We start from the raw sequence: 25,795 nt of genomic DNA on the forward strand, positions 1-25,795 counted from the left end.
TGGTGGCATCAGAGAGAGAGATCCAGGTTCTAACAACTACAGCCCCCACACCTTACATGGTGGTCACTGGGGCAGTAAATTGTTTAACTTAGTATTGGCTTGATTTTATTTTTCCAAGCCTTTCCTTTGTCCTGGCTTTATACCTCAATTTTCCCTCCTTTAAACAAAACAAAACAAAACAAAACAAAACGCCCAGGTATTTTACATCCTGCACTGTGTGATGACATAGTACCTGCCACCCTCCTTTTCCACATTTTGCCATAATTGCAAGGGCTATTGCCAAAGTGTTCTAGGTATGACACAAAGGCACCCCAGGGCAGCCTCCACAACTCAGCACCATAATGCAAAGTCCTCTGGGCAGCTTACAAGTAGAAGAAATAAGGGAGGGAGGAATGAAAAGAATGAGACCAAAAGGCTATTACTATTCAAGGTTCAAAAGCATGTAAGATCAGAAGTGACCCATGCACCGCAGAAGGAATGCCTCCCTGCAGCTGTTAAATTAGCTGACCATAGTTTGCTACCCAGATAGCACCGCCAATTGCCGCTGTCTTGAATAGGTCGTTTCTTATGTTGTATTTGTGTAAGCTTTACGTAGAAAGGTAACAAACACATACAGTGGTACCTCGGGTTAAGTACTTAATTCGTTCTGGAGGTCCGTTCTTAACCTGAAACTGTTCTTAACCTGAAGCACCACTTTAGCTAATGGGGCCTCCCGCTGCTGCCGTGCCGCCAGAGCCAGATTTCTGTTCTCACCCTGAAGCAAAGTTCTTAACCCGAGGTACTATTTCTGGGTTAGCAGAGTCTGTAACCTGAAGCGTCTGTAACCTGAAGCGTATGTAACCTGAGGTACCACTGTATTGGCCAGTGGACCTCCTACATTTCATGACCTACAGCTTTTCTTTTCTTTTCTTTTCTTTTCTCTTTTTCATTTCATCTCTAGGTTTATGTATATATGTATATGTATGTGTTTGAGTGTACACCATACAGATATATAAGAGATACATGCATATATCTGTCTGCCAACTTGAGGATAATACACCATGTGTTTGATGAACCCTAATCTATATGCATTTAAGCACATTATCCCTCTTAGTCTTTACAATGTTGCAATATTGTATTTGCTGCTACACACTAATTACACTATCCCTCTGTGATTCAATGAGAGAGAGCACTCATTCATGCTTGATTCATTGATCTGTTGATTTCTCACTTATTTCTTTAATGTTCCTTGAACTTTCTTTCGAGATATTGCAATATTGGCATATGAATCTCACCCTAGCCAAACAAAGCAATAAATATATGAAATGAAAATAGTCATCACTAATTGTGCTCATTATCGTAACATACTGTGAAATGCAGGAAAGTAACTCTCCAACACCTCTTAATGGAGAGTGGATGTGGGATTTATTGATAGCAAGCAGAAAACAACCTCACAATGCACACATTAAAAAGCAGCATTGAGCCAGGAAAACGAATTTGAACCCTGAGTAACTGATGGAACAGGGAGCAGCCTTGTTATTTTGACATTTTTTTCCCCTGTGGGTTGTATTTAAATGTTTATTTCATAAATCAAACATTCCCAAATGCATTATTTCACCTATCAAAGTTGATCAGACCTACATGTGCATAACTTAATTTGGACCATGCTTCATATTTCTGAGGATAAAAACAGAAGAAGAACCTGCTAGATCTGGCTCCAAGTCCATCAAGTGCACCAAAGTCTAGCCTTATAAAGTGATCCAAGTGCCAGTGAGTTTTACAGTTTCCCAATGTGCAGCATGAAGAAGTACTTTACCTGTCCTGAATCTTCAAATATTCAGCTTCGTTAGGTGACCCCAGATTCTAATATTCTGAGAGATGAAGAAAACTCTCTTTATTAAATTCCTTTATCTATCCACTTTCTCCAAACTATGCATAATTTTACACAGCTCTATCATGTTTCCCCTTCCCTTGTACTCCCAACTAAAAAGCTGCAAATGTTGGAACCCTTTTTAATAGGATAGTCACTCCAGCCCCTTGATCGTTTAGTTGCTTAATACTGAACCTATTTCAACCATACAATACCCTTTATGAGGTGCAGCAGCCAGAACCAAACACTGTATTCCAAACATGGTTGCACAATAGATTTGAATAATGGCATAAAGATATTGGCAGTTTTATTTTAAGTCCATTCCCTAATTATCCCTAGTATAAAATTTGCTTTACTCATAGCTGATTTTCATTGATCTATTCATCACAATTCATGACCTTTTTCCTGGTCAGTCCCTGCCTGTTCAGTCCCTATTAGTGTTTATGTGAAATTAGGATTTTTGGCTCCGATGTGCATCACTTTACACTTGCCCACACTGCATTGCATTTGCCATTTTAATGACCATTCACTCAGTTTCAAGAAATTGTTTCGGAAACCCTCACAACTGCCTTTTCTTCTTACCATCTGCAGATGGATTTTAAGACTGAATAATGTTTACAGTGGTGTGTACCGGTAAAAATGTGCTAGAAAAGATTTCAGATTTGTTCAGATTTAGGACTGTAACAGCTTCAAACCAAGACATCTAAAAAGGAAGAATTTTCAGTTTGCTAACATCAAGCAAAATTGAACGGGTGTTAGGCACCTGCAGGGGATTTTATATCTTTTTTTAAAATGTTTCCATTCAGATTTTAATTCAGCACCACCTTTGTATTCTGCTTTGTTCTTCCCACACTTTGACAGGAGAGCAGACAATTTGCTGAGCTTATTGTTGCTTTAGCATGAGGAGGGATTCTTGTTGTCCTAGTGATGAGTCATGCAGGATATAGCAGATGGCATAAAAAGTGAAGCCACAAAGATATGAAAATACTAATGAGGTTGAGGAAGAAGATTGGTGTAATGAGGCTGAGTGAGTGAAAGCCAATAGAAATGATGTAGGTCAGTGGAAAGAGGAAATCCAGCAGGCACAGCACGGCTGGACTTGAATTTGCAAGATCAGAGAGAGAAGAAACACAATGGATGGAGGAGGGAGAAAGAAGAAAGAATGATTGTCTAAGCATAACCAGAAGAAGTTGTGAGACAACAAAGTAGTGAAGCCAAAGGGCAATCTTGGGTTTGCAGAGCTGGAAAAATCCTTGAGGACCTGAGCCGCTTGCAGTATAAGAAATGGCATCACACACAAAAAAGAATTAATTAATAGAATACAAATCCCACTGTTTCTTAAATCTGCATACCTCCAAAGAATATATAAGGATTTACTGTAACTTGCATTCTGCAATTCCAGTAAGCAATAAACAAAATCCAGTTTTCAATTAACCTATTACCTCGGTGCCTACCTCCTCTAACTTTAATCTAGGATTTTAAGTAAACATTGTACCTTGAACTGAATGAAAATGAAAGGACTTTATAAAAGACAGGTCTTTTTTATTTGTTTGTTTATTTATTCAGAAAATGAGAGGTTTTGATATCGTAGGAATATATATATATGATAAAATATATTAATTGAAATTGATTGCATATAACTACTACTTTCATGTTGTTTCATATATATGAAACAAATAAATAAATGATAACAAATGTTATCATTTGTGAACTGTATCCAAGTGCTTTAAAAGTACCGCATGGTGTGATTATGACCATAGTTAATAGTACTGAAATGCTGAGACACACAGGCAATAAAAGTCTGGAAAGTCCCTTTGTGATTGATACTTGGGTAGTTACTAATATTTTACAGCAGGGTGGTCCAATGCTTGGCCCAAGGGCCACATGCAGCCCTCAGTGCCTTTTTGGTGGCCCTTGGCAACATTTGACGCCCCACCCCAGTCTTCACATTGCCTTCCCAAAGCCCAGTTATCACTTTTCCAGCTTTGGGAAGCAGGTGGGAGGACTCTAGGATCATGCCAGAGCCTCATGCCTCCTTTTCAAAGTTCAGTGTCTTGCTTAGCTGGTTTTGGGAAGGCATCATGAGGGCTGGGGGGAGGGAGAATCCTTGTTCCCCATCCCCGTGCGACAAGGTAGTTTGTAGCTCACAGGTTTCATGTCAAAATAATCTTGACATGAAAAGCTGGACTGCTCTACCTTATAGCATGAGCCAAGCCATATCTACTCAGAAATAAGTCCCACTGAGTTCAGTGGGGCTTCCTACCAGCTAAGTGGGTATAGGATTGCAGCCTTATACAGCTTCTTTAAATGTGTGATATTCATTAAAGTAAATGAGTGCTATCCGGAATCATTTATTGGAAATGAGTTTCATAAATAATAACATATGCATAGTTGACATATCACTTAAGAGGTATAACTTGTTGGAATTTTGTTTTTGACTTATTTTAATTGATATGGTAATTAGCACACATGGTATCCTACAGCAGGGGTGGGTAGATGGTAGATTTGGCTCTACTAAAGGATCTCTGGGTAATTTGCAGCTGATCAGCAAGTATTTCTGGCTCTCAATTCTTTAATAATAGCAACAACAAAGCAACTTACAATATTTTCATCTGAATTAGGCTGCTGAAATTAAGAAATTAAGGCTGCTGAAATTAAGTGGAAGGGCTGCAAGCTCAGCTCAGCTCAGGCTCTGTAAACAAATTCCTAGGCTCAGAATGTGCTCAGAAACACCCTATTATTTAATTATAACTATATATCTTTTGCATCTGGCACTGATTGGTAGCTCTTGGGGTTCCAAGAGCAAAAGAAGTCGATCTGACAAGCCAGATGTCTGCTCATACCTGCCCTACAGTGTTCCTAAAATACATATAAAGCACATTTTACAACTCTGCAACCTGTGCAAGTCATTTGTCTGCAAGGAAGACTTTAAACCAGAGAATATAAATTGGAAGCTTGCTTATTCTGTTCTTTAATTCTTTACCATGCAAAACAGATTGCAAATGCAGAAGTTCGGGTTAAAGGTGTCAGCTGCCTCTATTGACAACCTATTTCCTACCGTGTAACTAAGTGATAGTGCACACACTTTGAATGCAAAATTCCTAGGTTCAAACCTTGGCATCTCCTGTTAAAGTTGGGAAAGATTCCTGTCTGAAATTCTGAAGAGCTGTGCCAGTCAGCAGGCAACACTGAGCTAGATGAATCCACCTTCTGATTTGTTACTAGGCAGCTTCCTCTGTCCCTATGCTTATGTGTTTATCCTATATGTAAACTGTTCCTTCTGTTTGTTAGTAAGTGGTCTAGACTCTAGAGTCTTTCTCATCTAGGCAAATAAAGATCTAAAATGTATAAAGCTGGGTGGCAGTGGACTGCATCTACCAGCAGGGTCAGAATTTGTAATTAAATGACCAGAATCTGAAAAACATCTTCTATAAACCTAGAAATGCCCCTCTCCTCTGTGGATCATCAGCAGCAGTCTCTTCATAAACCACTTTTGAAATTTAGGGGATGAAATATATATATGATATAGCTTGTAGGATAGCTGCATCATCATCAGCATCATCATCATCATCATCATCAACAACAACAACAACAACATTGTCATCAACATCACTATTTGGCTTATTTGTAAGCCAAAAATTCTACTGAGCTAGTGCTAACTCATTGCATAAAGTGAAGCAGCTCTTGGAATCCCAACCAATTTTCTTGTGGTGCAAATGCCACAAATAAGATGGGGAAAATATAACTGGGGGAAAGTTTGATGTGGGAAACAATCCTTAAAAACCCACAATTTCTCTGATGTAATTTTTCATCACATTTAAAGTTGGATTTTGTATTTCCCGAAGGTCTCTTAATTTTACTTATTACAGTCAACATAGGCAAAGAGACTGTCTGCTACATTACAATGCCCCATTGAGTAATGGACTTATTAAATACAAAAGATTTCAAATGCATGTCTTCCTTCCTTCCTTCCTTTGCAAAATCAGTTTTAAGGGACAACATCCTTAGTTGAAAATGTGAAATGTGTGTTGGGTATTTGCTCTGTGGCATTTTTTAAAAAATAAAAAAAAACCTGATTACAAAGAACAGTTAGCATATCATCATTATGCAGCAAAATGCTATTTGGCTCCAAAGTCTGTAAAGTACATCCCACTCCCAACTTGCCTGTGTATATGTGTGTATGTGTGTGTAAATCTGATGCAGCATTGTTCTAAATATAGTTCTGAGCGGCCCACTGCACTCTTTGCAGAGCTAGGTTTTGACATTCTATTCAGCCTGATAGAAAAAGAAAAGAAAAGAAAAGAAAGACTTTATTGTGAAGGAAAACATACCCTCCAAAACGGTCAACATAGCACATGGGGGCGGGGGCAGGTAGGATAGTTGAATGGAATATTTTGTCAAAGAAGGCCAATATCTTTTAATTTAATCTTTAAAGATCAATGTTCAAAGTGATAATATCTAACCATAGAAATGCACTCCAGTCACACTCATCCATTATATTATGGAAGTCAAGATATCCTTCCCTAAAAGGCTTGATTTCTGAGCACTGTTTTCATTGCTGGCTCACCATAGGATGGGGGGGAAAAAGGAAGGAAAGAAAGAAATTCCTTTAGGGCAAAGATGAGCTACATCAAAGCAGCAGCACAGCAATGCAGCCTTTGTTACTACATGCGCCTTTCACCTACATTACCCATCCCATCTTGCCTTTAATTTGTCAGGGAAATACTAGTAATTCAGAACCTTTTCTAGGATCCATATCATCCATATAAATATATCAAACCACGAAAGTGCATGGGACATCAGGTGATTCCTCTGCAGCTCCAAATTAAATGGAATGAAGTCCACTGCCAGACAACAGAGACTAATTGTCTTTACATTTCTGTGCTTGGACCTAAAAAGCTGCCTGTACCATACCACTTGGGAGAGGGGTGGGGGAAGGAGCTGCTCTTGGACTGATGATACCTAAAGGCAAACAGAATTAGGACCAGTGGATCTGAAGAGTACTTGGAAGCGGTTGCCACTGATTTCATAACCCTGTGGTTTACTTTTGAGTAATGCATTTAGGGTTATAGAAGACTGCCTTATAAAACAAAGGAAAAAGAAGAATGGCCATTGTAATAACATCAGTAGGTATTAACATAACGTGGGTAGAAGATGTTCTTGGACTGGTATGGGAGCCTCTTTAGAGAATAGGGATTTCTTTCACAGACACCTAGGTCACATCATCCTTAGCTGGGATGGAGGAAGATGTGTGCCCCCACCTTCAGAAATTTAGCCATTGAGAAGACCAGCTACTGAGAACTGATTTCCCTAACACAAGGAAGATACTTGGCCACTTTTCAGCTTCCAGCAGTACTCGTGTGTGTGTGTGTGTGTGTGTGTGTGTGTGTGGAAGGGTTTAGATTGCCTTCCAGTTCATTATGATAATCAAAGAGCATCATTAAATTACAAAGAGAGTGAGAATGCCTATTGATCATCTCTTGGTCATCTCTAATTTTGGGTAGGGTGAGAGTGCTTTTCAAACTGCAAGTTAATTAGGATTGCACCTCAAGTTATTTAAATATGTCCTTCTCATCTAAATACACATGGTGGGAAGAGTCACAGCTGTAAACTCAACCACCTTTTGCAAGGGGAAAGTGGTTTGAGAGCAAGCAGAGGTTCAGTCTGAGAGCATGGCCCCCAAATACAAGGTCACTTCCTCTTCAGCTGGTGGGGAAGCTAAAAAGCAGCCATCCTTGGCTGGAAGTGCTAGGTTTTTTATGCTTTTTAACGGCTTCTTACAGGTCTTCCTGGCTTCATGCATTTTGGGGTTTGCACGCAGTTCCCGGGAGCTGAACCCTTGTGTAAGTTATGGGCTTATTGTATAAAAACGGGCCATCAGTTTCTTGTGCATTTGGTGAATAATGCATCTTTAGGTAGATCATTCATTTGAGTTCAGCACAAATAAATGGAAGGTGTGAGACTCAAATATTTCCAGCTGTTTAGTAGCAGCTCTTTTCTTCTTCTTCTATTGCTGCAGCTTTGGAAATCCAGGCCCCTTGATCTCAGGAAAAGGACTAGACTGTTAATATGTATCCTATTAGAAGATGTTCAAAGGTGAAATTACATACTGAAGTTTAGCACCAAATTGAAGTAACAAGATATCTCTTCCCAGAAAGGAGATACGGTTTAGCTTGGCCAACCTTGTTAGAGATAATAAAAAGGCAAGCATTGCACAAATTATTCTAAGTAAACACAGAGGTAATTGAATGAAAACTATGAATCACTCTGTGATGCACCAGATGTTAACAACCTTTCCAGAACTGATAAGAACTAAGCTAGTTATAAAAGACTAGAAGAAGCAAAACTCTTAATGATGCGGGCCTTTGATTAGCTCTGAATTTGGGAGGATGTCAGAGGGATGTGTCACTCTTTAAGAGGCTACATAACAAGTTATTTCCTCTGTTCCTGAAGGGAGAAAGAAACTTTATTGAAATAATTTCTTTTGTTGCATCCTGTGAAAATATTATTAGGACATCAACAGAGGGTTGGAGGAAAAAGAGAGAAAGTTTAATGCTAAGCATTCATGTAAAGACAAGTTCCTCAGTTTTATAGCATAATGAGCAAGAGAAATGAGTCAAGAGAGCTGCACATGTACCTTTCTTGAATTTCAAAGATGCACCTATCTGAGTGAATCGAACAGACTTCTTGTAATTGTTGTACTCAGCAGCAAAAGAAAGATAAACTAGATGGCTTTGCCTCTCTCTTATTATTTTGATTATCAGATGAGATTATATGGACTCTGTGGGACACTCTTAAATTAACCTGTGGCCCTCCAGCATCCCTGACTATTAGTCATGCTATGTGGGGCTGAAAGGAGATGGAGTCTAACAAATCTGGAAGGTAACAGTCTACACTAGCCTAGCCACAGTTTAAGGTTCAAATTTTGTTCATGATAAATTTCTGGAGGGGTCAGGACTCAAGAGAGACAGGGGGCTGTCAACAAGATTCTTGGACTCCCTGTCAATAGAGTCCAGGTAGCGCAGTGTCAGGAATATAATTCAGGTTTGCTCTCATGGCAGCAGCAACCCCAAATTCAGCACTTTCCCTCTAGGAGAACCTAAAGGAAAGCACACCACCTTTAGTGAGGTGTTTAGCTGCAGGTTAGTAAGTTTTGAAATCATTTGCTGCTGGGTGTAAGGTCACTTTGAGAGGATTTGTTTATTGAGCACATGATAAAAAAAATAGGATAGAAAATTATTACAAATGAACATAAATACATATGGCATATAAAAATAATTTTGTGGAATCTATTAACAATTGCAAACAAACAGTATGTATATTAATATCCAGAGCAAGAGATTGCAAACATAAACAGTGAATACTGACAAAACATCAGTACACACTGTTAGTGTTTGCATTCTCTTGCTTAGAATATTAATAGATATACATTGCTTGTTTGTAACTGATTACATTTCATAAAATTATACCAGTATATGTGGATTATGTTTGCACTCTCTCACTTTGGATATTAATAGATATATATCATTTGCAATTGTTATTGGATTTCATAAACTTATTTTTATATGCCTTATGTCTTTATGTTAGTTTGTAATAATTTTTTTGATCCCAATTATTTTTTATCAAGCCTACAGTTTGTAGGAATTAATTTCCTTTTTTTGTACCATCTGTTTATTGAGCATTCATCCTGATTTGTTTGCACGAGGTTTGAGGGGAGGCTATATGGGAGGGGAACAAGGGGGGGGGGTTGCTCCCTTGGATTTACCAGAATCCCTAGAATCCCAACTTTCATTAAAATAATAATTTTTGAACCTGAGAAATGAGGCAAGATATGCAGTCACTATCCTTCTTATTGAGAAACTAGCTTGTTCCTCCCTTTCAGTGTTTTACTTTGGTCACTCCGTCCCGCTGGAGAAATTCCTCTGGACATGTAGAAATGTGACTGTATGCATCCTTATTTATTTGCTTTTGGGGAGGCTCCCGGACACCACATTAAGCAATTGCTACCCCACATTTTGCAGTGCATTTTCCTGTGGTCAGAAATGTTCTCTCTCTTTTTTTTTTAGAAGAGCACCAGATCCACTTTAATTGCACAACCTGGATCTGGCGGTGTGCCATTGAATCTCACTCCACCCCCCCCCCGGCACAAAGAAAGGAATAGTTCCCAAGCACCCTAAATCAATTATGAGCAATTTCTGACTATCCTCCCCCCCCCCGGCTTGTTGACTTCCCTCATTTCCTTCCAAATACTAACTTGAAAACTAACTTCAAAATGGATTGAACATGAGGCATTGCCGCTCATTTTCACCCAAGCATTCTACCAGCTGGAGTCTTAATGACAACACTGGTAAGTGTTAGTTAGTACAGTGTCCTCTTTCTTTAAACAAAGCTTTTCATATGCATTCCATGAGAGGAAGCAGATTGTTTGCAATGTTTATAGAATATTGTGCTCTGCCTATTGTTATAGTGACACATCATCACCTACCTTTTTTCTGCCATCTGTTTCATATCATGTGTATGCGTGTGCCTGTGAGTATGCATGTCTTTCGTTAGTTTCAAAATACTGTTTGTTTTTATGGCAGAAACATCAAGCAGGGAAGAGGACAAAGAAATGGAGGGAGGGTTTGGATCATTCTAAATATAGGGAAAAAAAGATGCTAATAAATCAAAAAGCTGCTGAAGGGAAGAGAATACCCAGAAGAAATTAATCTGAGGGTATTGGAAGAGATGCGGGTGGCGCTGTGGTCTAAACCACAGAACCTAGGGCTTGCCGATCAGAAGGTTAGCGGTTCGAATCCCTGCGACGGGGTGAGCTCCCATTGCTCTGTCTGAGCTCCTGCCAACCTAGCAGTTCAAAAGCACGTAAAAGTGCAAGTAGATAAATAGGTACCACTCTGGCGGGAAGGTAAACAGCATTTCCATGCGCTACTCTGGTTCGCCAGAAGCGGCTTAGTCATGCTGGCCACGTGACCCGGAAGCTGTATGCTGGCTCCCTCGGCCAATAAAGTGAGATGAGCGCCACAACCCCAGAGTCGTCTGCAACTGGACTTAATGGTCAGGGGTCCTTTTACCTTTACTATTGGAAGAGAAGGATAATGTTCTTGTAATGAAAAAAAGCACTGGTCTGATTTTGTATTTCTAACCCCAGTGAAACCATTGGACTGGATCCAGTAAGGTTCATGCCCAAGGTGTTGTGGCTAATACTGAATGGGGAATAAGTCTGTGAAGTCTGAAAGGCAGCCGATATGCCTTTGCATTTCTGCAGAATTGATGGCACAGTAGGAGGAAAGAATGAGAGGAAACACCTCGTCTCACACTCCCTACCTGACACTTCTCTGCTCAAAATCCCCCTCCCCGTATTATTATAGATAGATATATGTACATAACTTGTTGCAAGTAAATCAGATAACTGCTGATAGGGATTCAGGTGTTTCCATAAATAAAGATCCCCAAATCACCCCTCCTGATGTCTCATATTCTCCTTAACATCGTTAAGGAGAATGAGCAGCAAACCTGGCCATTGCCTCGGTTATGGTGAGATGCGCTATATTTCTATTAAAATAACAGTAATCATGTATAAATTTGCATCTGTACATGCAAATTAGTATGTGCACATGTTATACATATCAGCGACATATTTTATCCTGCATTTCCTCCCTTTTGGCAATGTGTAAGTGGCCACTCTATTAATTAAATGTACTCAGGGATGAACTAAGTGGGTTGGATTGGGGGGGTTGAGTGGATGGGCGGGCGGATCAGGATTCAGCCTCCAATGAAAAGCTACATTTGAAAAAGTGATTTCTTTGCTTTTCAGTTTATATCTTTCAGTGAGTCAAGCAAGACAATCCAATGGGTTGTGTATAAATCACAGCATAAAGTGCAAGGCAGTGAAGATGTCAGCTCTGTATATTGTCCCAGCACTCGCAGTGCCACTCAGTGTTGATGATGACTAATCCTTTAATAGCTTATTTGTCAACAAAGCTGCAGAGAGGATTTATTCATCGTGACAAAGGTAGTTATAGATGCTGCCACAGTGCCATATAGATGGAACCAGTGTGTCAGGCAACAGTTACGAATGCTAATTTGAAACTGCAATCAAATACTAAATGTGTGTCTTTGGACACAAGGAAAACAGTCTGTATGTATGTTGATTAGATCTTGTTGCAGGTTTTGATTTGGATTAAGTTCCTGCACAAAGTAGAAATTTCAGTAGAAATACAATTGTTTGAAGATGGAGGTGAGGGACCTGTGGCCATCTAACTTTGTTTTTGGACTACAACTCCCATAATCACGGATCCTTGCCCATGCTGGAGAGGTCCACAATAACTAGAAAGCCACACGCTCCCCTCCTGTTCAAAAGCTAGGTGTGCAAATCTAGGGAAGAAATTTGCTGGAAACCAAGAAACATGATATGATTTTTTTAAAAAAAGATTATTTTCCCCAATATGATTTACTTAAAATGCAAAAGAAATTTTGCCAGTTCATTTAACTGGCAGTTGTTTATCAAACATATGTGGTGTTTCTTTTTTAAATAAATGAATGAATGAAGAGTTATGGAAGGATCTGGAGTTCATAGCTGTCAAAATGTTATATTATACTCCTTTGCAATACTTTCTGATTTTATCTATTCTATATTAGGTTTATGTACATGGCTACTTTTTATGTATCTTGTCATGGTACTTTGTACTTACTGTGCATGTGTATGTTTGTGTGTGCATTTACCTATTGGAAACCACTTCAAGATCATTTAGATAGTAAGTGGTATATAAATAATAAATAAAATCAAAATGGTTCAGTAATGGAAATCTAAATATCCACTTGTCATTAAAGACAACACATTTTCAGCAAAGAAATTGACAGATATCCATAGGATCAGATGAAAAAGGCAATCCAATAATTTCTTTAAAGAAAATAGTACTCTTTTCTATTAGATATGAATAAGAATAAGTGAATATGAATAAAGCCAAATGAAATAATTATCTTTGTAGTCTTCTTTTTTCTTTTTTACTCCGTTTCCTTTCCTTTTTCTTCTTTTTTCATAACTTGTAATTTGTATATCTGCTAAATTTTCTGAAATGCTAATACAATTTTTTAAAAAATGAAGCCTACCCCCCAAATTATACTGGCATAGTAAGGTCTTACGTCTTCCTGAAAAAAGAAAAGAGACACTTTCCTTGAACTGTTATTCTGTTCTCTTCCCCTGCTTCACTATGTTCACATGTGGTTGAACATTACTTGAAGGCTGATGTTGAGAATTTCCTTAAGAAATTTCATGCTTCATTACTTCCTTTTATGAGAGCAGAGAAATAAATTGCTGTAATGTCAGCTAATGTGATTAAAAGTGTTCACATTTTTCAATAAAGAAATCACTGCCCTGATTTGCTGAACTCTTCCCCAAATACATTCACAATCACCCTTTATTCCACAATATCGTCACAGAGCATACTGAAGTATTGCTGTGCTGGATTAAGGAAAACAGAGTGAGCAAGTTAGTGAGGCAGGGGAAAACATTTTAGATGTACCTCATGAGAGATGAACCTCATGAGTATGGTTTACAAAAAGTTAAATAAGATGATGACTTGGCCGACTGGTCAACCACAATGGTCCATCAGCCTGGATTGTTGTAGACTATGTGCATGGGTTCAAATTCTCAGTTAGCTGTGGTCTGGATATGGGAGCAGCTGTAGCTCAGAGTTAGAACATGCAGAAAGCCCCAGATTTAGCCCTGAGCATCTCCAGATAGGGCTGAGCGATTCCTGCCAAAATCCTGCAGAGCTGCTGTTAGTCAGTGGTAGTGGTAGTGGTAGTGGTAGTGGTAGTGGTAGTGAACTAGATAGACCAATGGTCTGACTCAGTGCAGAATAAGGCATCTCTCTATGTTCCTATGACCTGGGGCCACTTCATACATGCAGACTTTGTTTTCAATGTGTGTTGGATGTCATGTTTTAATGGGGGCTTACAAGTGTGGAGTCTAACTTGCACATGCCATTCCTAAACCATTTGTTGAAGGATGGTCGTAATGTTTGGGCTAGACACATTGCATTTGATGAATGTGGACCCTGGTGGAATCTACACACATATAAAAAATGTTCTGACAATGCTTAAAAACAAACAAACAAACAAACAAACAAACAAACAAACAAACCATGTTTAAAAATACATTGAATTTTCCATTAGGCTCACCATCGCCATCCAGTGTTGCATTGTATGTTGCACAACGTTTTATTTGCAGCTGTATAGCTGAGTCCACAGATAAAATTGTGACATTCAGTGAAAGGACACCAAAGAACTAGGGCCACTTGCTGTGATCACAGTCCTCCACTGGATGTGGAAATCTGTCTGGTTTCCACATGTTTAAAGTAGAAAACCTCTTTCTAGATCAGGTGCAGGGAACCTTTGACCCTCCAGATGTTGCTGAACTGCAACTCCTATCTGCCCAGCAAGCTTGGCCAAGGATAACAACAGTTGTAGCTCATCAACATCTGGAGGGTCAAAGGTTCCCCACACCTGGTGTGTGTGTGTGTGTGTGTGTGTGTGTGTGTGTATGACTGGGCACACTTATCTTTCACAGTACATGCATATTGTATACAGATGCTGGGAAGCTGTAGTCTATCTTCCCAAGTAACCTGGTAACTTGATAACCAGGCTTTAAAAAGACTTCCTAATCTGACCGGAAATAGTTTGGATCCCTTTTCAAACAATCAAACCATAATTAGATTTCAACAGGTCCTAAGTCTGCATTCTGGAATCTTGTTGTTTTTGTTACCATTCTTATTAATAAATATGTAACTAAATGAGCTTCTAGAGCAGTGGTTCCCAAAGTTAGCAGTGGGATTACCTAGCAGGGTGCTAAGAGACAAAGTGGCAGCAAAGGTGTGCTGGAGGTAAAAAAGCTGTTGTCGCTGGATCCATTTCATCAATTTTGTTGAATTAGTTAAACTAATAAATAGTTTTAATTGGGTTTTGAATATATGTGCAATTAATTGTGACTGTTCTGAATTTTATTGTGTTATCCTTATGGTGTCCTGCAAACTGCTATTCTGAATACAGTAATGGTTTTTTATAAGATAGGGTAGAGGATGTGTTTATGGAACCGAGGGGGAGATGGCCAAAAAAGTTTGGGAACCATTGGTCTAAAGAATTGGGGGGGGGGGGGATAGTTTGAACATGTGTTTGCTGCAGTCCAAAGAATTTACATGCAAGACAGAGAATATGTGCTCATCTTGTTTCTGTTCATCTTGTATCTGACTTCTTTAGCCCTGAGGTAGACTGTAGGTAGGAAGCAGCACACTTTGTGGGAGGGTGGTGAAGAGGAGATTAATAAAAGTATTTTGTTTCATCACAAGCTCTATGGGACACGTATAAGGCATTGATGGCTGTTTGTTGAGGACAGGAGAGTGCCCTGAGCAAGAAGAAAGCAAACACACTATGAAAATTGTCAGCAGGCCAGAGAAGAAAGAGGAGTATTATTACAATAAACCTATTGATTGTGCATTTAGCTGCTATGTGAGATGATGACCTCAATAATGTATGTTTACCCTGACAAAGTACGCAGGTAACAAATCATAATCTTGCATTATGGGAATCATTTTAAACAGAGATTTACAGTACTTCCTAAAAGTGTGCCCTAAGCCAGGAGATACTAAGTCTTCTAAGCCTGTATTTACTACATGGAACACATGTTTAACTCTGGGTGATGTGATTTCTCTTGCTGCTAAAGCTGCTACTGCAGCTCTGGGGCTCTGCAAAGATGGACATTATCTGTGAGTTAGTTTGTTTATAGTATAGCCCACCTTTCCATATATAGGAAGGCCAGCAATATATGTGCATTGAATATGCATATGATTGAATTGCTTTCTTTAAATGCGTCTGCGTATTGTGTAGCACAGAGTATGTCGGACCTGAATAGTACCAGAGGAATGTGGGTTCAGATGCCCACTTAGCCATGCAGGAGCCGTGAAGGGGCATACAAGAGGAGATACTCCCAAGCTGCATTTTAAAATATTTAGCATTAAAAATAAATAAATGAAAATGCCTGCAGCAAAGAGGGCACTTTAAAAACAACAACGCAAAACTGCATCTTCTCTTTACATAAGAAAGGGGATGAAATTCAATTGCTGATCTGTTGATTCATAACATTAGATGAAAGGAGAAACTCGGCACAGCTGCTCAAAGAAGAAAGATGCAGAGAGCAAGAGACAAAGGGGGGGGGGGGGGGACAGAAAGCATCTGTCAAAGTATCTCAGGGACTAGAAGGTACGACCACAGTATGTAGCAATAACCCCAAACTTGGATGGCAATAAAAGGGTTTAAGACACATTCATGGGGGATAAGACTATTCAATGGCTGCTAACACTGGTGCCTATGTACCACTTCTGGTATTGGACGTGGTATGCCTCCCAAGGTATGCAAGTTCCTGGGAATCACAAGTGGGGAATGTGATGTTGCTCTCACACCCTACTTGTGGAAATCCCATAGGCATTTGCATGGCCACTGTGAGGACAGAGTGCAGGACTAGATGGGCTTTGGGGGTGATCCAGAAGGGCTTTGGGCTAACTCCAACTTTGGAGGGCTTCCTTGAACAAACTGTTACTTGGTTCCCTATCAGATTTTGGCTAGCAGGCCTATCACTGTGTGTTGTCCTGAGTCAACACCTGGATGGAGCCTTGGAAGGGATAGAAGGATGCTAATATCCCAGTGTTGTTGTGTTCCCATGGAAACTAATTGTTAGACCAATTCTCTTAAGTCTTCTGAATACTTGAAAGGGGAGGGAAGCAGATTTCACCCCCCCTCAACCCCCACTGTGGATGTTGCAGTTGGCATGAATACACTCTATACACTTAAAGTACCCCTACAAAGAAATAATTGGAACTTCAGTTTATCCAGCTAGAATTCCCAACACCCTTGACAAACTACTGTTCCCAGGATCCTTTGTGTGGGTGTAGGTGCTTTATATACACAGAGGAAGAGACAGAGAGCTGCGTTTGGGTTCTTCTTGCGATCCTGGCTGTCTTCCTGTAGATCTGACATGGGACTTTGGTTATCAGTTTGGTTATCTGTTGCAGTGTTTAAACTGTGCCTCCTCCTGTGCCCAACCTGTACAATTGTAAACAAAAGAAAATATGATAAAATGTCAATAAGCCTCCAGTGACTTTTCTTCCAAAGAAAACCAGACTTGGGTAAGCCCTGCACCCCTCACTATTTGAGAAGCGGGGTGAGAATAACGCTGGTGTGAGAGTGGGGTTGTGTTTACACAGAAAAGAACTGTCAGCTGATGTGACTGAGCCAGAATGGAGGAATGAGAAGCAACACATTCTGGTTCCAGCAGTTTCAGACGGCTGCAGTTCCTGCACTCCAGAAGCAAATTCTGGCAGTGGGAGCAAGCCAGAAACCTATGCGTTTCACAGTGTAAAAGAAACTGGGGGATGAGAGGTGCCTTAAGTTTGGACTGGGAAGGTAGGCAGAGGGATAGAAATTTCTTGCTGCTAACTTGAATGGACTAGGACAGCTTGTTTTGAACAATGTTCCACTGGACAGATGGATAGTTAGTTCCAAGGAATGGATTTGACTGGTCAGGGTAACAGAAGAAAGAAAAGCAAACCATTTGCCCTTGAGGGACAATATGATTGGAAGGATGTCCCTTAGATCTTCCTGCAGCAGTGCCTTGAAAGGCTTTGTGCAATACAAAGCTTTGGAGCTTCATGTAAACCCTGGATAAAAAGTCTGCCCAGGACAATACACTGTTTGTAGATGGGAGCTTGTGCTTTTTTGGACTACCTATTGATTTTTAGGAATCAGTCCAACAGCTTTCCCACAGTAGGTGGTTTGGTCATGTCTAAGATTCACTAGAATGTAAATTTGCAAAGATTATAACAGCAGAGATTTTGTGGGCCTGTGCCTTCTGATGGCAAAGAAAAAATGGCTTGCACTGCAGCAACGCAAGAGATGGGAAAGATCTGTAATGTCTTATATGAAGATATTTTTCTGTAATGCAGTTCTGATGTCACAAAGTGGAACTTCTCATAGCTCTGAGATGCAGGGTGAAAGCAACAATACATTACGCAAGGTTCAGCTGCTCCGTGTACCATCAAATATTTCATATTAAAAATTAACGAGTCGGTGGCTGCCAGAGCAAGATGCAAATGGATGGAACGGGAGTTTGGGTCACCTTCTTTAGCACCAAGAGATTTAATGAGAGATGAGTTTTCCATTACAGTTGAGAGTACTGCAGTGAAGGATTAAGGAATATATCTATCTTGAAAACAAACCCCTTCCTGATGGTTCTTTGGCTATATTGCCCCTCCACCCACCCGCTTAATACGGTACAAATAATATAAGTAACAAAGGGCTTCATCTTTTTTTTCCCCCATCTGCAATGCACTTCTTCATGAGGAAAAAAATGACTTATGTCCAAGATTGAAGCTTTGCAGCTGCTTTCCATCCTGCCTCTCAGTCAGGTTATAGTGGAACAAGGTAAAAACAAATTTGGAAAGAAAGACACCCAGGGAAGTACAATGAATTTTCTTCTCTCAACCCAGCCAGCAAGGGAGATCTATATGCACATAATAAAGCACAGGACCCAGGAAGCTGCCTTATATTGAGGCACAGCCTTAGTCCTTCTAGCTCAGTATAGTCCCCAGGGACTGGCAGCTATTCTCCAGGGTTTCAGGAAAGGTTCTCTTCTTGTCCTTCTGGAGATGCTGAGGATTGAACCTGGGATCTTCTGCATGCAAAGCAGATGCTCTACCACTGAGCTATGGCCCTCAGACTGGTCAAGATTCCAGTCAAGGAGTGTTTGAATGGTAAGACGTTTAGGTGGAAATGCAGTAGATGAAATGGCTTGCCTGTGCTGAAAGCCAGTCTCTTTCAAAGATGGTCTCTTTCAAAATATTATATCAGCTAAAAAAATTAAAAATCCCTCTTTTCCCATTAGGACCAAGCAAGCAACACGTTTTTCTGGAATGCACACATAAATGCCCCCCCCCCCGCCTTTTGTAAGCCCAACTGACAGGACCCCAAAAGAAGATCCTGCCCATTTTATACTTTTCCTTTCTAAGTTCCTGCAAGTGGCAAGCGCTAAGGCACCCATGTCTGTGGTACTCAGCCTACATGCTGGGTATCACCTCCATCCCTCACCTCCATTGCCTCTTTTGAGCAGATTGTTATCCTCCATCCACCTGCTCTCCTGATCTACAACATTAAAATGGGGCAGTATTATTATTAAAATGTATTACCTGCCGTTCGGGGACGTGGGTGGCGCTGTGGGTTAAACCCACAGCCGATCAGATCAGGACTTGCCGATCAGAAGGTCGGCGGTTCGAATCCCCACGACGGGGTGAGCTTCCATTGTTCGGTCCCAGCTCCTGCCAACCTAGCAGTCTGAAAGCACATCAAAGTGCAAGTAGATAAATAGGTACCGCTCCGGCGGGAAGGTAAACGGTGTTTCCGTGCGCTGCTCTGGTTTGCCAGAAGCGGCTTAGTCATGCTGGTCACATGACCCGGAAGCTGTACGCCGGCTCCCTCGGCCAATAAAACGAGATGAGTGCCGCAACCCCAGAGTCGGTCACGACTGGATCTAATGGTCAGGGATCCCTTTACCTTTACCTATTACCTGCCGTTCACCGAAAGGTGCCAGGGTGGGTGGATCACAACAATCAAAACACAACATGGATATTAAAAACACAATATTACACAGTTTAAAACAACTTAAAGTATGCCTTTGTCTTTGTTTACACAGAAGTTCACTGCTTGTTTGCTGCATTTTAAATATGTTACTAGAACCTAGGGGACTGTATCACAGTATGGATTAGATAAAAAATGGCTATTCCTTTTCCAGTTTCTGATATCTCTGTTTAATGCTGCTTGGTTATTAGAAGAGAACTGGCACAGATCTGACTCTTTCCCTTAAAGACACTGTAAGCCTGAATTCCTGCATATTATTCAAGATAACAAAACATAGGTGAGTTAACCTATAATTTGAGATGGGCAAGAGGCAGAATAAAGCAGACAAGTTTCTACCACTTTGGTATGATATTATTAATTATATTAACAGCAGGGACAATGACAAGGAACCAGCAAACCGGCTTTGATCTGGAACACTTGAATACCTATTGCTAGAAATTTAGGATTTATTGTACATGTATATATGGACATTCCATGTCTATTGTGAATCTATCCTGTTGTTTCTGCATTTTGATACATTTTTCCTCCAAAGTGGCTTCCATCTGAAATGAGAAAAAGAACAAGCAAGCTGCATTTTAAGCTGGCAATGTGCACACAGCCATAGTCGTAGCCATTTGCTCACTGAGGGGGAATGAAATCCTAAGCACAAAAGGTTGTGCAGAATTTTGTTTACTACAGCTAAATATGCCCAAACAGAAAACAGACGAATTTAGGAATAAGAAAAAGCTGCAAAAAGCTGCTAATTACACCATGCAAAAAAGGAAAAAAAATCTCTGAGAATTATCCATTGATTGCAATTAAGCTGACTCTATTTTTGTGACATTGGCAAGATCTAAGAAAAGAGAGAGCTTGCTAGTCAAAAGAATCCCCCCACCAAGCTCTCTCAGTCCTAATGAAAAGTTATGTGTCTAAGGCCAATAGGCATTTATTTGGATAGCCAGTGTGGAGATGAAACAAATCACCTTGAGTCCCTCAACACACACACACTACAGTTTTAGCATGTAATATACGTACAACTCTAAAGTAAGGTCAGGAAAAGCCCCCCCCCCTTTTTTGGAGGGGGAAGATGGTAATGTTTTATACATCTTGAAATCTTAGCAGACTGAAGAATCTAGCGAAGAAAATGCTGGGGGCTGGGATGGGGGAAAGGAGAGGAAGAAATGGCTGAAGCACTCGGCACAACCATTTCCCCCCTTTGATTTATTTCCCTTTCCTTTGATCACCTCACCGCTTGGATCTTCATACTGCATTTCTTTTTGCTGTGGTTGAGTGTATAGCTCATCCATCCATGCTTAGACAACAAGTAGTAAAGCATAACATGATACTGCAGATAAACTGGGTTCTGGTACTCTATACTGCCTCAGCTCTTTGCATTTGGCATATTATACACTGAAGCAAACCTTTCGTTACATTTTATTTACTTCATTTTATTTCTTACATTTATATACCACCTTTTCTTCCACAGAGCTCAATGTGGTACACATGGTTCTCGTCCCCATTTTATGCTCACAACAACCCTGTGAAGTAGGCTAGGCTGCGAGACAGTGACTGGCCCGAAGTCACCCAGTGAACTTCATGGTTGAGCAGGGATTTGAACCCTGGTCTCCTAAGTCATAGTCCAACACTCTAACCATATTACACTACAGATTGCAATCCTAAGCACACAGTGAGTAAGCCCTGCTTAACACAGGGAGGTTTAATTCAGAGTATATATGCATAGTATTGCACTATTACTCATTTAGTTTTACATGATTTTAATATTGTATTTTTAAATTGCTGCAACTCAACCCGGGTTCTCATGGTGAAGGGCGGGTAGGAAATCTCATTATTATTACAACTTGTGCAGTTCTTACACTCAGTGGTGGAGCTTCAAGCTCTGGCGGGGATGGTGGAGAGCAGGCGGGGGTGTGGCGTGCATCCCGGGGCATGGCGTGCATCCTGGGGGTGTGGTGCACTGCCTGTGGGGGCGTGGCACCCAGCGCGGGGGGGGGGCAGCCTCTATGGCACCCCACCGGGATCGTGCCACCAAGGGCGGTACGCTCCCCCTGCACCCCTGTTCCTCTGCCAGTGCTTACAGTTATCCTGACTGTATACTGTAGTACAGGGATGGGGAACCTTATAGGCCCCATGGGCCAGATCTTTATTTACCTGCCACCTGCATGGGCCAACTTTGACAGGTAGGCAAGACTGATAGTAGAATTGAACTCTTTATCCATCAGCTAATGGATGGGTGGATGAAGTCATTCCTGCTAGGTGAAGGGATTGACTGTATGTGCAAATTCTCTGTGCACGCAGCCAAACCAAGCAGAACTGAACTGCTTTCTGCAGGAATCGACTATTCCCCACAGGATTGACTGTGTGTGAAGTTGAAGCAAGCAGAATTGACCCTCTCCCTGTCCATCAGCTGATGGGAGGCGGAGATGTTGAATTCTGCTGGGTGCAGGGAACCACCATGCCCACAAACCTGCCCATCAAAGTGAAGTAACCTGTCCATTGATGTTATGTCACCTGATTGACAGGTGGGTGTGGTTGTTGTTGTTGTTGTTTTTAATGGCATCACAGGTAAAATTGGAACCCCTGGTAGGCCAGGACTGGCCATGTGGTGAAGGTTACCCACTCTGGTTTAGTAGATTGTTTATCAGCTGGCTGAATGAGATAAGCATGTCAAAATGTAGGAAGGGGAAGGGGCATGCCCAAGGCACACCCATGGCGGTGGTGGCATGGCACAACTATGGCAGAGGTTGGGACACACCCACAGAGGTGGCAGGGGCAAAACATCTTGGGTGGGCCCCGAATGCAGGCTTGTGAGTTACACATAACTCTATATTTACATACCCATGGGTTGACAGATATGAGTTGAGTGAAAGCTGTCACCTAAACCCAATTTTATACTTTTTAAATCATACTACTCATCTGCTGTGATCTAGACAGCCAAAGAAGTAATACTTCTGTAACTAAGAATTCTAACAACTGAAAGCCACAAAATAGAAACTGAAATACTGCAAAACATAATATATGCACTCATCACTGCTGATCTCATATTTTGCTTTTGATTCTACAGTACTTTTGAATGCCAAACACAAAAAGGCTAAGCAGATTAACTGATATGTTTTAGGCTGAAACTTAAATGGGAGTGTTTGATGGAACTCAGTGGGACTTACATCCCTGTAAATAGATACAGTATAGGTTTAGTTTGAATGTACTATTTTGGTGGCAAGGTAGCCTGTGCAAATGTTTGCCCTTAAAAAAAAAAGGTAGTATACTTCTCCATGAGGGTGGAGAAACCCCTGTACTGTATATACATGGACAGCAAATGCAAGTGCACCCCCAAGAGTATAGGTTCTAGAGTATAAGGTCTCTAGGTGCACTCTGTACTCTGAAAAAAATGAAGGGGACAAATTGTGTGTATGGACCTACATACACTATGGTGAAGCTGGCACATTTCTGTGCAAATGAGACTTTGAAAACATGGAGGTTGAAAGCAGGGCCAATTGACATGATACCAGTCTCACCTCTCACTTATTTATTTGTGCATTCAATGACCATCTGCTCAAGACTGTTGTGAAGTCACAGTGCATGAATGCATCAGAGTAACAGGTTCTGTGGGTGTTTCTCCTTTTTGGAATTTTCAGTCTCACTGGGTGAATACAGGCAGCCATTTACTAAGTGGTTATGCATTGAACAACTGAGCATGTAACCATGTGATAAGCTAGTCTCCTGTATCATTTGGCCAAATGATGAGAATTCAACTATTCCTCTGGTTCCCAGATTTCTGATACAGAAGTGTTTTGGCAGGCTGATATAGATGGCCAGCTAATCAGCTGGTTACATGCACAGTTGTCATGGTCTGGCTGGATTTAGAGGAGTGGTGGGAGGCACCAGCTGGGGAAACCCCAAGGGAAGAAGGCTCAGAGCCCGGGGATTAGTGGTGGGACAACGGTGTGTGGTCAGAGGGAGAAGTCTGGTAGGAGGAGGTGTCAGAAACTAAAGAGGCAACAGGGTTTAGTGAACAGGAAGAGGCTGTGGCAGAGAGCAGTCCAGAATCAGAAGTGGAGGCTGGAGAAGAGGGGGGTCAAGTGGCAGAGATGGGTCAGGCTGGTGAGGAAGTCAGGCTGCCTCCCCCTCCTGCAACAGGCAGCTGCCCTCCACCCTGGTCTCCCAGAACCCAAAGAGGTATGTAGCGGGCAGAACAAAAAGAGGCAAGACGAAGGCATCTCAGGTTGCTTGGGAAGGACTTAGAGAGCTGCGGGAAGGTGGGGACCTTCAGTCCTCACAACTGCCTCATTGGCACAAGATCTACCAGGAACAGTTACTGTGTTCACTTGACCTGGCCTACTGAGCTGTCTTGTTTCTTTGAATAAAGAGAGTTAACTTCACTGCCACCATGTGAGTTGTTATTGCTGACCTGCTCCTGACACCCACCCTGACAACAGTGTGGCAAACTATAACTTGATAAACCCAACTAGTCAATCTATACAATCTATTTCTGTGCTCAAGAAACAGAAAATCCCAGAGAACAAACCAGGGCCTCTTTTTCAGATACAGGAGCCTATGCACAAGTCACTCCATTGTCTGGAAACATCTTATAGGTATTATTGATGCCTGTAACTAGCAGCAAACCAACCATGTGCACTGTGCAGGTCTGCAGTCCAGGAACATGTCTTGGAGCTACTTGTTTGTCTTAAACATCTTAACAAGGTTTTCTCAGACTTGAGATGGATGGGTTAATCTATTACTGGGTTCATGTCAGTTTCACATATCCATTTATAAGTCCATTCCAACATTAATGTGTATTCCATGTAAACTGCTTAGAGGTTATTGATTATTAAGTGCTATATAAATCCTGTTAAATAAAATAAATATGTAATTTTAAAAAAATTGGATGGAAATTAAAATATAAAAATGTTTCAAATATGTATTTAAAATGCAACATTTCTAAATATATTTTATCCTAAACGATTATTTTTTGCTATTCTTTTGAGCTGAGAACCGTATCACAAATTTCAGAAAAGTATGAATTCCAAAGGATAATAATGTCTCAATCTACACAATCAATCAGGAGGCGTGCAGTTCACAAAGATCAAATTCCTCAAGGTTCCCTGTCTTGGAGACAAGAGTGACTCCGAGTGCTCCTGTCTTTCCAAGCAGTGAGCTCTGCTCAGCACCCTCTACGATATTTGAATTCTCCTGAACTGCAGGAAGAAGCAAGCATGCACTGGTCTAGGAATTAGATAACTCAAAGCAATGACTCATCCAGCAGCTATGTAACATTTGTGGTTAAAAACACTTTGCCAGAAGATGACTAAAAACTGTTGGCAGCTGCTTGAAAAGAATCATGACTGGGCCTAAACGACTGGATGCGTAAGCGAGTTCTGTTTAACTGGAGAAAAGTTAGGGGTGGGGAAAAAATGTCCCTGTTTACTTGGATTACTACAGCACTGTTGCAGCCTCAGGGGGCCTTTCAACCACTGCATTCGGTGGGGCCAAGTTCAGACTGAAATTCCCTTGTTCAAGCTTGGCCATGTGAGTCTCTTTTGAAGGCCTCAGTTGGCAGTTCCTGGATAGCTGAAGGGCATTCATTCCTGAGTCAGTGTTCAACATACAGCAGGAGGAAGAACCAATTTCCAGCACTTTTCTTTCCAGCAGAAGGAATTAAAAACAGAGAGGCAGACTTTTTGTCCGAAGTCTAGACTGAGAATTATTTGGAGCTAAAGCAGAACCTGTTTATCTTTTACTCTGGGTCCCTTCACCTCCCATGACTCTTTCAGCATCTTTCTTGGATAGATCATGTTTTTAGATTTCCACCCAGCTTCCCCTCTGACCAAGAAACCCAGATGAAGCATTGCAAACATGTGAATGAGGACAGGAAAAGAAAGCATGTATTTTACACAATGCACAATAAACATTCAGAATTCAAGACGCAGTGTAGCCAGGAGCTTAACTAGCTCTGTTCAGTCATTCCTCTAGGTATTTATCTATACTGATAGAGAAGGACCGCATCCACTGAACCTGCTTCTAGCCTCCAGATCAGAGATAAGCCCTTCAGCTGTTGTTATACTGCAATCCCCATCAGCCCCAGCCTGCATTCCCAGTGGTAAGGGTTGAATGGAACTGTAGCCCAGCAATATCTGGAGGGCCACATGTTCCCAGCCATTGCTCCAGACATGCGTCCCTGGGTGCACCAAACTACCAGGTATGAACATGAAAAGAGCCCTGCTGGATCAGACCAAAGGCTTGGCTTGTCCAGCATCCTATTCTCACAGT

The 25,795-nt window shown here is 41.1% G+C and overlaps 1 protein-coding gene across 1 annotated transcript in view; it reads right to left on the bottom strand.

Moving 5' to 3' along the window:
- Nucleotides 1-25,795, bottom strand: part of BACH2 (BTB domain and CNC homolog 2) — a 220,717-nt gene that overhangs the window by 170,732 nt on the left and 24,190 nt on the right. The window lies entirely within an intron of this gene.

Source organism: Podarcis pityusensis, assembly GCF_964106645.2.
Source record: "Podarcis pityusensis genome assembly, chromosome: 3".
In the NCBI taxonomy this organism is placed as follows: Eukaryota; Metazoa; Chordata; class Lepidosauria; order Squamata; family Lacertidae; genus Podarcis; species Podarcis pityusensis.